Source organism: Trichomycterus rosablanca, chromosome 14, assembly GCF_030014385.1.
Source record: "Trichomycterus rosablanca isolate fTriRos1 chromosome 14, fTriRos1.hap1, whole genome shotgun sequence".
Classification (NCBI taxonomy): domain Eukaryota; kingdom Metazoa; phylum Chordata; class Actinopteri; order Siluriformes; family Trichomycteridae; genus Trichomycterus; species Trichomycterus rosablanca.
Window position 1 is genome coordinate 21,368,371 of NC_086001.1, and position 16,448 is coordinate 21,384,818.

At 35.5% G+C, this 16,448-nt stretch overlaps 1 long non-coding RNA gene and 1 pseudogene across 1 annotated transcript; one reads left to right on the top strand and one right to left on the bottom strand.

Annotated features, from left to right (window-relative positions):
• The first annotated feature begins 8,457 nt into the window (after positions 1 to 8,457).
• On the top strand, positions 8,458 to 9,500 carry LOC134326092 (uncharacterized). The gene is made up of 3 exons (XR_010014488.1): positions 8,458 to 8,698; positions 8,960 to 9,075; positions 9,289 to 9,500. It is a non-coding gene; the product is annotated as an uncharacterized LOC134326092 (long non-coding RNA).
• Positions 9,501 to 10,855: 1,355 nt separating this feature from the next.
• LOC134327171 (5S ribosomal RNA) lies at positions 10,856 to 10,964 on the bottom strand (annotated as a pseudogene).
• Positions 10,965 to 16,448: the final 5,484 nt, after the last annotated feature.

The window sequence follows — 16,448 nt, forward strand, 5'->3', positions numbered from 1 at the left end:
TGATGTAGGTAATGAAGAGCTTCTGTGGTGGAGTTTGCCTTTATGTAAACAAAACATGGTGCATGGACTCTGCTATAGTTAATACCTACTGCTCTGCTGACCTGGAATACCTGGTTATAACGTGTAGACCCTTTATAACCAGGTATTATAACCACCAGAGGTTTCCTGCATTGTTACTGCTGCAATTTATATCCCTCCAGATGTTAATGCTAATGTAAACCCAGATGGAGTCTTTATTGTTTCTGGAGACTTTAATCACTGCAGTTTAAGATCTGGACTTCCAAAGTTTCATCAGAAGAGGACTAAAAATTTTGGACCAAGTTTACACAAATGTTGCTGATGCCTAGAAAGCTCCACCCCTCCCCCACCTGGGCCAGTCTGATCACCAGTCTTTGTTCCTGCTCCCCAAGTACACCCCAGTCATCAGACGTCTGAGACCCACAGTGAGGACAGTTAAGATCTGGATGGAAGGTGCAGACTCATCTCTCCAGGACCATCAGCACAAACAATCACGTATATATTGAATATATCAGCTTTTATACTCGACTTTATTTATTCTCATTCATTACCCAATCATTCAGCCACTTGTATTCACCTGGCATTACTCTGTAATTATATACTAGTGTAAACACGGTACAGTCAGCATCTGTTTAATCTTCTTTATCTTCTGTCTCCTCATTTCACTCACCTGCTCACTTATGCACTAAATATACTAAAATATTACAAGAAATTCAGACACGACCAAATCAGGAGAAATGATTTTGCTCAAGTCTTACTGAGTTCATCTTTATCTTCAGGTTCTTCTTTCTTCACAGGCTTCATCTGGAAACCTCCACACTGTTGGTCCTCTGAGAAGAGCAGTTCCACAGAAGCCACAAGTTCTGCAGGGATTAAAGTGACTTCACCTGAAATTCATCAATATGAGAAGAAGAATCTCAACAACTGGAGGAAACTGAAGGTTGTGGGTTTGGTTCCTAATAGGGATGTCCCGATCCGATCTCACAGATCGGGATCGGGGCCGATCAAGGCATTTTTAACTGATCGGAAATCGGCTTTAGTAATGTCGATCATAACCCGATCTTTTGTTTTACGTCAGCATGTCCGCTGTGTGGAAATACTTTAAATTGGAAAGTGAAACGAGTCCAACAGCGGTGTAATGTCTGTAATGCGAGCGTTTCACGAGGCGGTGGGAACAGAGCTGCGTTCATTACTGTAGAATTTTACTGTTTATATGGTGTGTGAGTCGAGGATCACTCCGGTTTACAAAACAATAACTTTTAATCCGAGTATGAAAACTTCAGGACCAGAACATACAGATTTTACGAGTTTACGTGTTACAAGACTGAACGACATCTCAGTATCAAGCTCTCTGATTGGCTTAGTTATGTAACCGAGCGTCGTAGTGATGCACTCGCTTAATAAAGAAATAAAATACACGGTATATTCACTAATTGTCGGGAGCAAAACACTTTGTTAACTTATTCTGTTCCGAATAGCGGACAGCCAGAGCCGAGCACGCTATCCCATGCACTATGGAAGCCCCAAAGGGTCAAAACACACTCACTTTGCGTAGAAACGTCCATCAAACCATTGTCACAATACAAGCACTTTAAGAACTGGCTTTCCTTCATAACAAAAGAGTGACTTTCCATTTTATTTTGGTATTCAGGTTTTACTGTAATGCTGTTAAGTAACTTATTTGTTTTTTTATATTCAAGTTAAGCTGCTACACCACTTGTGAGTGGAGATTTTTGTTCATTTTTAGTGTATCACTGCATTAAACAGAATTATGTTCTTTGAATATAAAGTTCAAAGTGAAACTGTAATTATCTCACTTCATTTTCACTACAATGCTGCACTAGGTTTGTTAACTTTTATTTTGTAAAAGAACATTAAGCAATAGCTTGGATGCAGGCAATTTTTTTCCTACAGCACTGCAGAGCTATTCAGTTGTTAAACATGTACATTGAATTAATTTGAATAACTGTAATGTACTTGAAGTGTGCACCGTGTAAACAGTGTTATCTAGTTCTTATCTAGACAATATCTAGAAAATACAAGTATCGGTTTGAGAATTGGTATCGGATCGGGATCAAAATTAAAGATCGGGATCAAGAACAAAAACGCATGATCGGGACATCCCTAGTTCCTAATCATAAATAAATCCTAGTTAGATTAAAACTTAAATCCAGACACTGTACTGTACTACACTAAACTGTACTACACTGTCTGGTGAAAAAGTGGCATCATGCTCTATATTTACTTACAGAAAAAATCATCATCATCATCATCATCATCATCCTCCTTTTGTATTATTTTCTTCTGGAATTCTTCATGTTGTAGATCCACAGGGGTGACGTCTCCCTCTTCTGCTGACTGCATTATTAAAGATCTAATAGACAGACAGACAGACTATTCAACTATAAACAAAGTTCAACTATAAACAAAGTTCAACTATAAACAATATTCAACTATAAACAAAGTTCAACTATAAACAAAGTTTAAAAATATGACGTGTTTATATAAAACTGTGAGATTTAATCATGAAGAAACTCAGTTTCGCTCAATTGATTCATTTTGCTGGATCGGTTCAATGAATCGGTTCATCAGTACTGAATCATATGTGATGCTAACAGTTAGCGGAGCAGCTAAAAGTTTGTGTGTTTAAATAAAACTGAAGTTAAATCTCCTCAAATCCTCACAGTGATGTTTTATTATGAACTCTAGTTTTATTATTAATTAGAATGTGGTTATAATTAAATATAAGGGTTATAATTAAATACATATTTTACTTACAGATGAGGCTCTACAGTACAAACACAGCAGCTTCTTGTTCTTATGATGTTTAATGGCGGTTGGCAGAACAACTTAAGACGCACCAGCGTCACCAACTGGACTGGAGTTGAACAGCAGCTTAGCAGTAAAACATCTCCATTAGCACATCTGGATTAGTGGTGTGCGATACTGCAAAATTTGATATCGATCCGATACCAAGTAAATACAGGGCCAGTATCGCCGATATCGATCCGATACCGATACTTTGTACTTACTTTCATGTAGGGAAGAGCAGTGTATCATGATTTATGAGGTGAATGTATCATCAATTTGCTTTGACTAATAAATGATTTTGTGTAAATTAGTTCATCATGTGCAGTGAAAACCCACTACAGTTTATAGGTGAATATAAAGTAATTTTATTAATGTAATAAACTAATGAAGTCTGAGGTTTTTGTTGAGAAACAATTATATAATAAGAAACATAATTCCCCCTCTCATTGTACACTCTGGCTTTTTGTAAAATAAAGTACAGAAAAAGTTCAGAGAGTCTCCAGCATATACATAGCGGCTCTCTGATTCTCACAAGTCAGATAAAATCTCCCGGAATCTACAACGAGCGGCCAAGAACGACACACACACACTCACACACACACACACACATGAAGGAGACACAGACTTTTTTACTACGACTGCATATTAAATCCGTTATCTGATATACAATCTAGTGCACTGTGTAGGAAACATAAATCAATTGTCTAATATACTGTCTAGTGCAATAAGAAGGGAACATAAATCTATGATCAAAAATACAATCTAGTGCACTCTGTAGGGAACATAATTAATTATGTAATACAGTATCTAGTGAACTGTGTAGGGAAAATAAACCAATTGTCTAATTCACTATCTAGTGCACTACGTAGTGCACTATGTAAGGAACATAAATCCGTTATCTGATATACAATTTAGTTCACTATGTAGGGAACATAAATTCATATCTAAAATACTATCTAGTGCACTATGTAGGGAAGCGACTCCTTCAGCTTCCAACTGCTTGGATTGCTGAGTACTATCAACTTAGTGAATCGACTCTTTCGAGTCTATTCCTGTCCTTCGACTTAAAAAAAACGGATTAAAGAATCGACTCAAAGAATCATTTGATTCATTTGAACGCGCAGACTCACTCGCTCTCCCGCTGTGAGCTTCTCAAACTAGAGGTGGGCGATACCGGGAATTTTGGTATCGATCCGATACCAAGTAAATGCAGGGCCAGTATCGCCGATATCGATACCAATACTTTTTAATATTTAAGCTTCATAGATCCAAAGGATCCAAAAGACCTAGGATAGAATTTCGCCAAACATTGTACGTGACAACAAAATACTTTATTATCACAATCAACATTTTTGTTTAGAAACAATGGAACAGTAACAAAACAAGGTTTGCCTTAACATTAGGAAAATAAATCTTTTTTGAGGTAGAAAAGGAGAAACCACAATACAAAAATAAAATAAAAATTCTCCCCTCACTAGACATCTTTTCTAGTTCTTTCTTTCTTTTTTCAAATAGAATTGTTCTTAGGAAAAACAATAAAAAATAAGGAATTTTCTTCCTTTCAGTGCAATTCTGTTTTTTCTTAAATAAACAGAGTGTAAAAAAATATCACTCAACACAACTTAAAACAAAATCTCCTGAGGTAGAGGGCTGACAAACCACAATACAACAAAATTAACACACCACAACAAATACTGTAAACAGTTTCAAACTTGTTCTTTTTTTCAAGTCGAACAATACAAGAAAATAATACAAAGAATAAGGAATTTCTTCCCTTCAGTGCACTTCTGGCTTTAAACAAAATAAAAACAATAAGTGAAAATTAAATAAAGAAAGTATAAATAAAGAAAGAATACAGCTACACTGTGCCCCCCCGTTGAGAACAAAGGATTAGAGGTTTTTATTTAAGAACAGTATCATGTCTCTCTCCGTACTGTGATGTGTCGACTCGAGGAGAGCGCTGAGTGGACGGGTCAGGCTGAGCCTACCTGCATGGCTGTTTGGCTGAGCGCCGCTGAGCCACGTGACGGTGCAACAACAAAAGACGAGAGGGGGGAGGGGGGGGAGGGTGCTACTCTTACAGACAGAGAGACTGAAACTATTTGTAAACAAACACAACACGATCTACAAATAAAAAACACTATTTGTAAACAAACACATCACGATCTACAAATAAAAAACACTATTTGTAAACAAACACAACACGATCTACAAATAAAAAACACTATTTGTAAACAAACACAACACGATCTACAAATAAAAAACACTATTTGTAAACAAACACAACACGATCTACAAATAAAAAACACTATTTGTAAACAAACACAACACGATCTACAAATAAAAAACACTATTTGTAAACAAACACAACACGATCTACAAATAAAAAACACTATTTGTAAACAAACACAACACGATCTACAAATAAAAAACACTATTTGTAAACAAACACAACACGATCTACAAATAAAAAACACTATTTGTAAACAAACACAACACGATCTACAAATAAAAAACACTATTTGTAAACAAACACAACACGATCTACAAATAGAAAACACGACTATTTAACGCACACAATGTGATTTACAAATGCAAAACGCCACTGTTGCAAATGCATATGTGACTTTCAAATAAATGCACAGCAGTTTTCTAATACACTGCACTTCACAAACAAATAGAACACGTTTTACAAATACAAACGCTGTTCTGCAAATGCCGTTCGTGAATCACGTGACTTTTGGCTGCACTGTTCTGGCGCTCGTGTCACTTTTGTCATATTTTCTCACAAATACATCCCGACTCGTACAAATGCATCACACCTGAGCAGTAGGGGTCGCGGTGGGTCCACGTTACAACATGTGAATGAGCGAGAAGAAGCCACTCCAGCCGGCTTGTGAGTGTAGGTGGATGAAGCGTTTTGCCTTTTTGAATGAATGATTATTTTATACTATAGGTCGCGCATCTCGATAGAGCCACTGATCTGTGTCTGTCATATATCTCAAGTTTATTTATTTATTAGGATTTTACCGTCATGTTTTAAACTTTGGTTACATTAATAACAGGAACGGTAGTTACTCATTACACGAGGTTTAACAGTTTACAAGTTTAATATCAAACACAGTCATGGACAATTTAGTGTCTCCAGTTCACCTCGCTTACACGTCTTTGGACTGTAGGAGGAAACGGAAGCTCCAGGAGGAAACTCACGCATGTCAATACATTCCCGTCCATTTACTGATTTCTTAACAACACCACATCCTGAGTCTCTGGAGGACGTGTCTACATTTTAACATATGTAGTTTGGGTGTACATTCTGCACATTAAAATGTATCCAGGTCACACGGGTACCACTCTTTAAAAAAAAAAAAATCAGTAAATAATGTCCACAATAACGTTATAATAATAATGAAGTTACAATGAGATTAAATTCTCTGCATTGTCCTAAATTACCACTCAGCCTTGCTGTCATAAGGTTCCCTTCCCAGCTAACACAGAACGTTCCCGTAACATTAGATTTTGGTTCCCCTATGGTTATTTTTAGGGAACCATCCCATAACGTTATGGTAACGTTCTATTTTCGTTAAAAAATCAGCGCTGTTCCCGGAACGTTCCGGGAACTATGAAACCTAACGTTCTCTCATGGTTTTATGAAAACTAAAAGAGAACGTTATCTAAAAGTTGCCTTAAGGTTTTCTTTCTTATGTGTATAAAGTAACGTTCCAGTAACGTTCCCGGAAGGTTTTTAAGTTAACCCAGCTAGCACAATCATCTGGCCCAGTTCCCACTTTTCTATCGGCACAGTCGGCCGAGTGTCAGAATCGACCAGAATCAGTGTAACCAGATCCGGCCCAGTTGTTACCACAGCTGGGTTTGGCTGCCCAGGAAAAAATGTACTGTGAAGTTTTACAGTAAAACTGTTAAGTTTACAGTTGAACCATAAAAGTTCACAGTTCTACTGTCATTTTTAGTTTGACCATGAGTACAACTGTGAACTCTCATGTTACCATGAAGTTCATTCTAACCTTTTCAGTGTTTAATAATATTGACTGTAAAGTTTACAGTAAAACTGTTAAGTTTACAGTTGAATCATAATAGTTCACAGTTCTACTGTCATTTTTACAGTTTGACCATGAGTACAACTGTGAACTCTCATGTTACCACGAAGTTCATGGTAACCTTTTCAGTGTTTAATAATATTGACTGTGAAGTTTACAGTAAAACTGTTAAGTTTACAGTTGAACCATAATAGTTCATAGTTCTACTGTCACTTTTACAGCTTGACCATAAGTACAACTGTGAACTCTCATGTTACCATGAAGTTCATGGCCACCTCCTCTGGTGTTTAATAATATTGACTGTGAAGTTTACAGTTCAACTGTAAACATGATATTGTTGAATTGTGAAATTCAGTCAACTTACAGTTTAAAGTTCAACTAGGAATAGTTCATAGTCACCTCTTCTAATGTTTGATGTTTACAGTAATTTACAGTTTAACTATGGTCACATAGGTAAATGACAATACTCAAATATCAAGACAATAATAATGTATATAATATTTATGGATTATTTAAAGTAGGTATGTGAATGAAGGGTGTAAATGTATGTGTGTGGGGGTAAGTTAATTACATGACATGAAAAACATCAGACAGATGACTTTATAACCTTTTATTCTGCCTGTTCTGAGCAAACCTCTCTTCTACACACATCATGTCAGACATCATGTCAGTCTGGACATCTGGGCATGCGCACATGCGCACTTGATTTGAGACCGTTATTTCAACCAAGCGTCTCGAGCTTCGCGTCAGGTGAACCGCGGAAATACAAATTTAGTGTCAGTTTCAGTGATTTAATTCTCAAAAACGAGTCTGTTAAAGTCCGCGCTGTGTATCTGCTTAAATATAAAGTTCCTGCCACATGTGTTATTGAGTCAGAACTTATTAAAGAACAAGAATCTGACGACGGAAAATCTCATCAACGGTTAAACTGTTTATCTGGAAAGTGAGAAATGGATAAAAAGACGTTGGTGAAGCGGCGCGCGCTAAACCCTGAAGTTCGATGGTAAGTCATTAACTTAAACAGTTTATAATAATAAACAATAATATATTTACTATGCCTAATATAATAATAATATAATATAATATAAATGCTTTTAATATTTCCTACAAGACAGTTCACCTTTTATATCTTATTTATACACGTCTTAATTAAAAGTGAACGTTAACCTGCAAGTTGCTCTTAAAATAGTGGAGGTCCAGCATTTTCTTTGGAATGATGGGTGATATGTGTGCTTTAAATTATTGCTGTGAAACTGGGGCAGTTGATCAAAGTTTATATGATTTATTCAGGAAATGTCTATTAACACACATTTCAGGTTTTCCTACTCTTTCCCTACTCCCTATAAAACCTGGGCACCACCTAAGCCCAAGCCCAGTGACCACACCACGTAAGCCCACCAACAACCCAGGGAAAACCCTGCATTTGTGCCACTGTGTTTAAGCTATTGTAGCATTCTGTTAACTACATATTTTAAATATGAAATTAAAAACAGTATTTTTATTCCAGGAAAATGACCACATGTCAAGGAGGGCTGCTGCGGTTGAGAGAGTCTCAGTGTCCAACAGAGAAGACCCGGGTATTGTAGATAACAGTATCTGCCTACATTTACATCAGCACATAAGGATGGGTTTTTCATATTCTTGTTCATGATAGTAGCAGCAAGTTTCAGTACATTGCTTTACAACCACATCCACAGAATGTTACTGTTTTTGTAGATAACTCAGATAACTACATATTCTAAATCATTTCATTCTAGGACTATGCTGTAAAAGAGAAAATTACAAGGAGGCCTGGATCTGGGAAACTTAAAGTAGGTGCTAATTGATTTTTTAAAAACAGATTGTGTTTAAAATAAATTTGTGTTAAAATATGTAAAACAACTCACTTCTTTACAGTTTTGGTGCTGACAATGTCTTTTCATCCATCCATTCATCTGCCTTTGTGCCCGGCTGCATATCTATATATGCTTAAAGCCCTGACTGTTTTCAGCTTCTGTTGGGTGTGTTACTAAATGCTAAACTGTGTACTGATTGCATAGCTGCTGATATTAATTGTTTGATTCTTTTTCTAGTAACTAGTGAATCAGACGGGCCATGCCAATCCATCTTAAGGCAGTCTGAGCTACTAAAATAATGAAATTAAAAAGAGAGAAGATCTGTCTGCGTCAGTGCTTTAGTGCAGATGAAGGTAAGTCATGTTTTTCAGCAATAAATATTTTTTGCACCATAACAATTAATGGTAATTAATGATACGCTTACCAAATATATGCCTTATGATACATCAGATGTAAGACATTGCTGATGAAATATATTAGGGCCCCTGTAGCTTAGAGGTGATGGCGGCAAATGTTTGATTATTTTTATTTATTTATTTATTTATTTATTTTTTGCATTTTTAAAGGTGGCCGAACAGATTTCCCCATGAAGGAGGTCCAGAAAGTGTACTTCACCAGCAAATTCAACAATGTGGACAAGCTAGGAAAACAAGAGGTGTAATTCATGTCACAATTCACACCCCACATACACTCAGACATAGGACACATCCAAGCACCCAATACTGCCATAATTAAATGCATAAGGAATGATTATAAATTAGATTTTTCATTATGTATGTATAGAGTTTATATATAGATTTATACCACAATACATTATTCAGTTATATAATTGTATATTATATTACTTTATAATAAAATTATATTATTGTATAATTACCATCGTAAAATAAATTATTAAGTGTAATATAATTATGTTATTATATAACAAATACAATCTATTACTATTATTTTCTATATTACTATTACTATAGTACATTTAATATTACAATATAGAATGCCAAGTTGGTACATGTGTTATCAGTTTACTATTTAGAAGGAATCCTTACCAGTTGTTTTTGTGCCTGTGTTTGAAATCATACCGTTGCTTAATAAATGGCAAAGAGCCAAAGATACAGTTCTGAGTTGTGAGATCTATACACTGTATTGTATAATTGATGTCAAAGTACAGTGATTACAGTCAAAGTAAACTGTGAAGTTCAGAGGAAAACTGTTTACCAAGTTCACAGTGGAACTGTTAAACATCACAGTAAAATAATCAATCAGGTTTACAGTTTTACTATGAAATTGTTTATAGTAGAACTGAGAAATAATTAATGGTCAAACTGTGAAAGTTCATAGTGCAACTGTCAACTAGATTACTATGAAAGTTCACAGTAGAACCATGAAGTGGCCAAATTACCATCAATTCATAGTAGAACTGTAAAATAATTCAGTTTTACTATGAAATTGTTTATAGTAGAACTGTGAGATAATTCAGTGTTTTACTGTGAAAGTTCATAGTGGAACTGTCAACTAGATTACTATGAAAGTTTACAGTAGAACCATGAAGTGGCCAAATTACCATCAAAAATTCATAGTAGAACTGTAGTAAATTTTTTCCTGGGGAGTAACTACCCCAACACTGCTCAGGTAGCTTTAGAGAGGACTACAGTCAGTCCTAGACGTTCTTCCAAGCAGTTTCTCTAATGTCATGTTTTGTTTTCCAACTCACACATTCACACCAGTAGAAGTTTAAAAATAACACTACTAACCAACTAGTCTATAAGCACAAGAGGATTCATCTTTATAGACGGTGCTGTTTATGCTTTTACACTTTAAAATATGAGTTTTTTTTAATTACAACAAACACAACGGCAACAAATAATAATAATAAAAATGAAATAATAATAATAATAATGTCACAAATTTGTACACAAGCAACAAGCTGTAATTTATTTCTAGCACCACTAGATGGAGACAATGTCTGTACAACATTTTGAACTTCACTTTAAAAGTCAGTTAAATGTGTTTTATTGTAGTAAGAATGAAAGTATGAGCTGATCTTTGTCTCATTGTGTAGCTTTGATGAAGAAAAAGCCGCTGGGTCAGTGTGTAACAGGAGGTTTGGAGTGAAGGTGGGTGTGTGTGGATAAAAGCTTCCAGCACCTGGTATTCCCAGGCGGTCTCCCATCCAAGAACTAACCAGGCCCGACCCTGCTTAGCTTCCGAGATCGGGTGTTCTCAGGGTGGTGTGGCCGTAAGCGAGAGATGGTGTATGCAAGCTGCTTCTTATAGACGTCCGTCGTTCAGCCTTTCACTCCGCTGTGTGTCGTCTTTTACTTTCTCTGTTCTACACGCAGCTTTTCAAATAGAAGATCCTGAAACAGTGACAAAACACACAGAGAACCACACACACCGCTCAGCTGCTGCTGCTGATCCTCTTTCACCTGCATTTAGTACAAAACACCAACAACAAATCATCTGGATTCAACCTTTTCTTAACCATGTACCAGAAAAGTCACTCACTGCTGCCTACAAAACCACACAAAACACTTTATACAGAAGAACCTTTAACTATCTCTTACTTTTATTTTCATTTTATAAATAGATACATAAGTAATTAAAGGTTTAAAAAGCAAGTGTTTAGGTTCATTCATCATTTTAACACAGATTACAAACTAATCAAGCTCGTCACATTTCCGACATTGTTCACGTAAACAAAAATCTGAAGTGGAAGCACAAGATTCATTTATTTATAGACGGTGCTGCTTATGGTTTTACACTTTAAAACGTGAACAGTTAAAAAACAAACACAACATTAACAATTAATAATAATAATAATAAAGTCACAAATCTACCTATTCAACAAGATGTAATGTATCTCTAGCACCACTAGATGAGGATGATGAACTCCACATGATTATAAACTCCACTTTAAAAGTCAGTTAAACGGATTTTAAGATTTTAATTTGGCTTTTTTTAGTTTAGCTAATAATGAATGCAGTACAAGGAGACCTTTGATTTTTAAAGAGAGTTAAACAAAGGTTTTTTTTGTAATATTGTGTAATATTTATTTGTTCTTTCTTATGTACCAGAAAAGTTGTCATTGCTTCCTGCAACACCTTACAAAACAACTTTTCTAGCCGATGTGATGTTGTATTGAAACCAAAATAAATAATTTATTCATAAATAATAAGTAACAGGTGTAAATTATAAAAAACAAATGGGCCCCTTATATAGCATAGATTGCTCCCCCTTTTCCATTTTTGTTCATTACATTTTACAATTTTCCAAACTTTTACTGTGATACATTTGCCGTATGTAAATTTGTTAGAGAATTGTTGGACCAACTTAAAAAACTTACTTCAGTTGGTAACATGTAAATGAATTAAGTTTCATTAAGTTTAAAAGTTAGATTAACACAATTTCTTTCAGTCAGTTTTCAAACAAATAGTTTGCATTAATGCAACTTAAATTTATGGTCAACTTCAACTTAAGTCAACTTAAAGTTTTAAAATTTTCCAACTCAGTTATTTGTTTTACTTAAAAGTAAATTGTTACTCCTTACCAATCTACTAGTATGGTTTCAGATAATAGAACTTTTGTTATAACCTTAGTGCGTCATTTTAGTTTGTTACACCTACTTAAAATACATTTTTAATAATTCCACACAGACCAACACAGAAGTGTTGGGGCTTAAACCATCAACCTTCTGATTACTGGAATACCCCTACCTGTTACTTCTTCAATATGTACCAACATTAAGAAACCTAACCTCAATTTACATACGCTGTTAAATTTTATGAGCAATGGTAATTGGTTAAGGTACTGAACTAGTGTTCAGAAGGTCACTAGTTTAAGCCCCATTACTACCAAGTTGCCACTGTTGGGCCGCTAAACAAGGCCAAAGACAGTATTGACCTGTAGATGGTGAAATACCTAAATTCTTTGCAATTTGCGCTGAGAAACATTGATGAAACTTGGCTCAGAGTGGTTAACCATGAACCACCATTGCTTGTGTAGACTAAGCCTGTGGTGGATGCTCCTTTTAAATTTACTCTTGATTACCTCACCTGTTCAGAATAGTGTTACTTGTATTACCTTTGTCTTATTTTGACAGTTTCTACTTTTTAAAAAAAATAGCAAATTCTCCAAGGAATTTTGAGACCCACCTGGAAGCAGTTGAAGTACCAACAGTGCCCGTATACCATCTTTTGAGAACCAGTTTTAATATTTTCTGCCTTGCGAAAAAAGCCACAATGCAAAGTGTTTAAACAAATCACCAAAGCAACTCATTAACCTAGCAAATAAAGTTAATAAAGTAAGAAAATAAAGAGGCAAATGAACGTCTGTGTTTTCTTTACTTTAGTCAGCAAATCAACCTGAACTAAAGATTCACCCTTTCACCCTGGATCCTCTGAGGATTATTAATGTACCTGCTAAATTCAGCTTTATTTCAGGTGGAACTGCCAGGAGAACTACAGTTCTTCAATTCTCTAGTAACAAAGAAGTGATGAAGACGTTGCTGATCATCCTCCTGTTTCTTACAGGTAAGTGTGATTATTTTAAGAGTAATAGTTAACCACATAACCTGTTTATTATTTAGTCCTTGTGTGGAAACAGAAGTCCGCTTTCAGAATCCATTCAGCAGTCAATCATCCAGTAAAATATAAACTCATTGACAATGTGTCTGTGCATAGAAGATTAGCATATTGCAGTAGCATTCCTGCTTAATCCATATTTATAGTATATAGAAACATTTCACTCAAGAGGGTATTTTCCAGTTCTTACATCAAAAAAGAAGCTTTAAGGTACTCAAGTTAATCGCCAAGCAAGCAGAGTAGCAAACGCTCTTTAGCTTCTTACAAGAAGTGCTAAAGCTACCTCCAAATACAAGAAAAAAGTTACTCATTTTTTTCTGGTGCCCCCAAGATTAAAAGAACTGATCAAAAGTAAATAAATGGTGCCTAAAACCACATCTGTCCCAGAGAATAATAATAATAATAATAATAATAATAATTTAAAAAACAACTGGCACAAAAACACAAAACTTTTATGTGACCACCCCCTTGTGAAAGCTTTATGTTATGTTATCTTGTAAGCCACAGTGGGATCTGCTTAAATATAAAGTTCCTGCCACATGTGTTATTGAGTCAGAACTTATTAAAGAACAAGAATCTGACGACGGAAAATCTCATCAACGGTTAAACTGTTTATCTGGAAAGTGAGAAATGGATAAAAAGACGTTGGTGAAGCGGCGCGCGCTAAACCCTGAAGTTCGATGGTAAGTCATTAACTTAAACAGTTTATAATAATACACAATAATATCTTTACTATGCCTGAAATGTTATTAAAAATAAGTGGCCATTTTAGAAAGCCGAAAATAACACAGGTCTCAGAATTATGTCTTCAAATGAGTTACTTGGGACGTTATCTAAACCATTAGCATAAACAGTCTGTTATCTGACGGTAGTTGATTGTGCTCTTTTTAAATGCGTAGTAATACTTGTAACGCGTTAAGACTGGTACAATTACTTAGTTTATAGTGTTGTTACAGTGCTAAACTGCACTATAATAAACCTATCACTTTTTATAATTCTAAGTGTACAGATAATATAAATGCTTTTAATATTTCCTACAAGACAATTCACCTTTTATGTCTTATTTATACACGTCTTAATTAAAAGTGAACGTTAACCTGCAAGTTGCTCCTAAAATAGTGGAGGTCCAGCATTTTCTTTGGAATGATGGGTGATATGTGTGCTTTAAATTATTGCTGTGAAACTGGGGCAGTTGATCAAAGTTTATATGATTTATTCAGGAAATGTCTATTAACACACATTTCAGGTTTTCCTACTCTTTCCCTACTCCCTATAAAACTTGTGCACCACCTAAGCCCAAGCCCAGTGACCACACCACGTAAGCCCACCAACAGCCCAGGGAAAACCCTGCATTTGTGCCACTGTGTTTAAGCTATTGTAGCATTCTGTTAACTACAGATTTTAAATAAGCAATAGAACACGAGAGGGAGTGTGTTATCGTGAATAACATCACGGCTGTGATTCGGTCGCAGGCACGAGCCGAAGGCGAGTGTGCAAAACAGTAACAGGGTGGACAGTAACAGGAGGGACATTTTATGCTAAAGTTAGCATTACTGCTCATGTGATATACAGCAGGCTAGTTCATGGCGACCACAGACAAAGATTTTTAACCTGTTTATTAACCATATTTTTAAAATTACAGAAATGTATAACTTTCCATTATAAATTAGCATAACAGAGTGGACATGTTATGCTTTACCGCATCAGTAAACCTTTCTAAAACATTGAAAAAAGAATGAATAAAGTATGATACCTACTCTGTTTTTTTGTGGATGATTTCCCTCCAAAAATGTATGCTACTTCCTGGTAGTCATGTGACTAGATTAAGAGTCAGGGGGCATGTCCAGACAAATTTTCCATCACAGTAACAGGGGGGACAGTTGACTCAGGGACATAACTTATTTTAAAGACTTTAAATATTAAAAATGAATTAATAACAAAATATAACATTTGGTGAGAGATATTATAAATAAGGCTATACAACAATAATGAAAAATGTATAATTTGTTTGATTTTTATTACTTATATTTGTAAATGAATTTGAGAAAACATGATTGGGGACATGGCAGTTAAGCCTACTTGCACTAAAATCAGAGTGTTTTTTTTTTAATTAAATAATCCTGGGAACACTTCATTGTTTTCTATGGTGGAGGGGGGTTAATCATGCACTGAAAAAAAGGAGACTAGCCATGTCTTGGATTTATGTAAGCATTTTGAGTGTATTTAACACAACTGCCTCATGTTTAAACAGACATGTAATTTTATTGTGTAAAAACTAAATAACACGCAGAGAAAGTACATGAATTTGTTCATATCATGTTCGACTGAAGTGAATCAATAACGTATCAATGTTAAATCTCACGATACTGCACAGGATTTTGTTTCGCGCCCTCAACGTAACAAGGAGAAGAAATGGTTGGAGTTGGTCGGAGTGCTCATTCCTACTTTGTTCAGTAAGTCTTGATTTTCTGGATGAATATTATCAAAATCGCAGTCAAATGTAGTTAATTGTTTTGAGAATCACTATGTAACGTTAAATACTTGTCGTGAGCCTGTTTGCCAGCGCTGTTTTTTATCTGCTTCATACTAGCGCTGCTTCATTTGAAGTTGTTCTGTGTGAATATGTTTGCCAACTGACTGTTCAGTTGTGTATTAACTGCATGGTGTCAGTGAGATTTGGCCATCAAAGAGCCTCGGCTAAGGACATCGGCAGCCTTAAGCTAGCATTAAATTAGCTTACCACCCCAACCCATTTTTTCCCCCTGTTTTGCTGCAGATTGAGAGGCAAACACAACTGCGTATTCACCTGGAGTCAGCTCAACCGTTTGCTCAAGTTTTTGTGGTAAGAACAGTACTTGCTGTTTAAGTTACCATATTTTAACTACTATGTACAACACAGATTGTTTAAACAAGTGCAGCGTGTGCGCGCTCACTAGTGATGGGCATTTCGGCTCTTTTCGGAGAGTCGGTTCTTTTGGATCGGCTCTCTTAAAAGAGTCGGCTCTTTCGGCTCCCAACTGGCTCCTTTCACTTTTTTTGTATCTTAAATAAGTTTATTACCAAATTATGTGTACAATTAATTATTATTGTAAAAACACAGTATAAATGTTTATTATTATTATTATTAATATGGCTTTAGTTATATA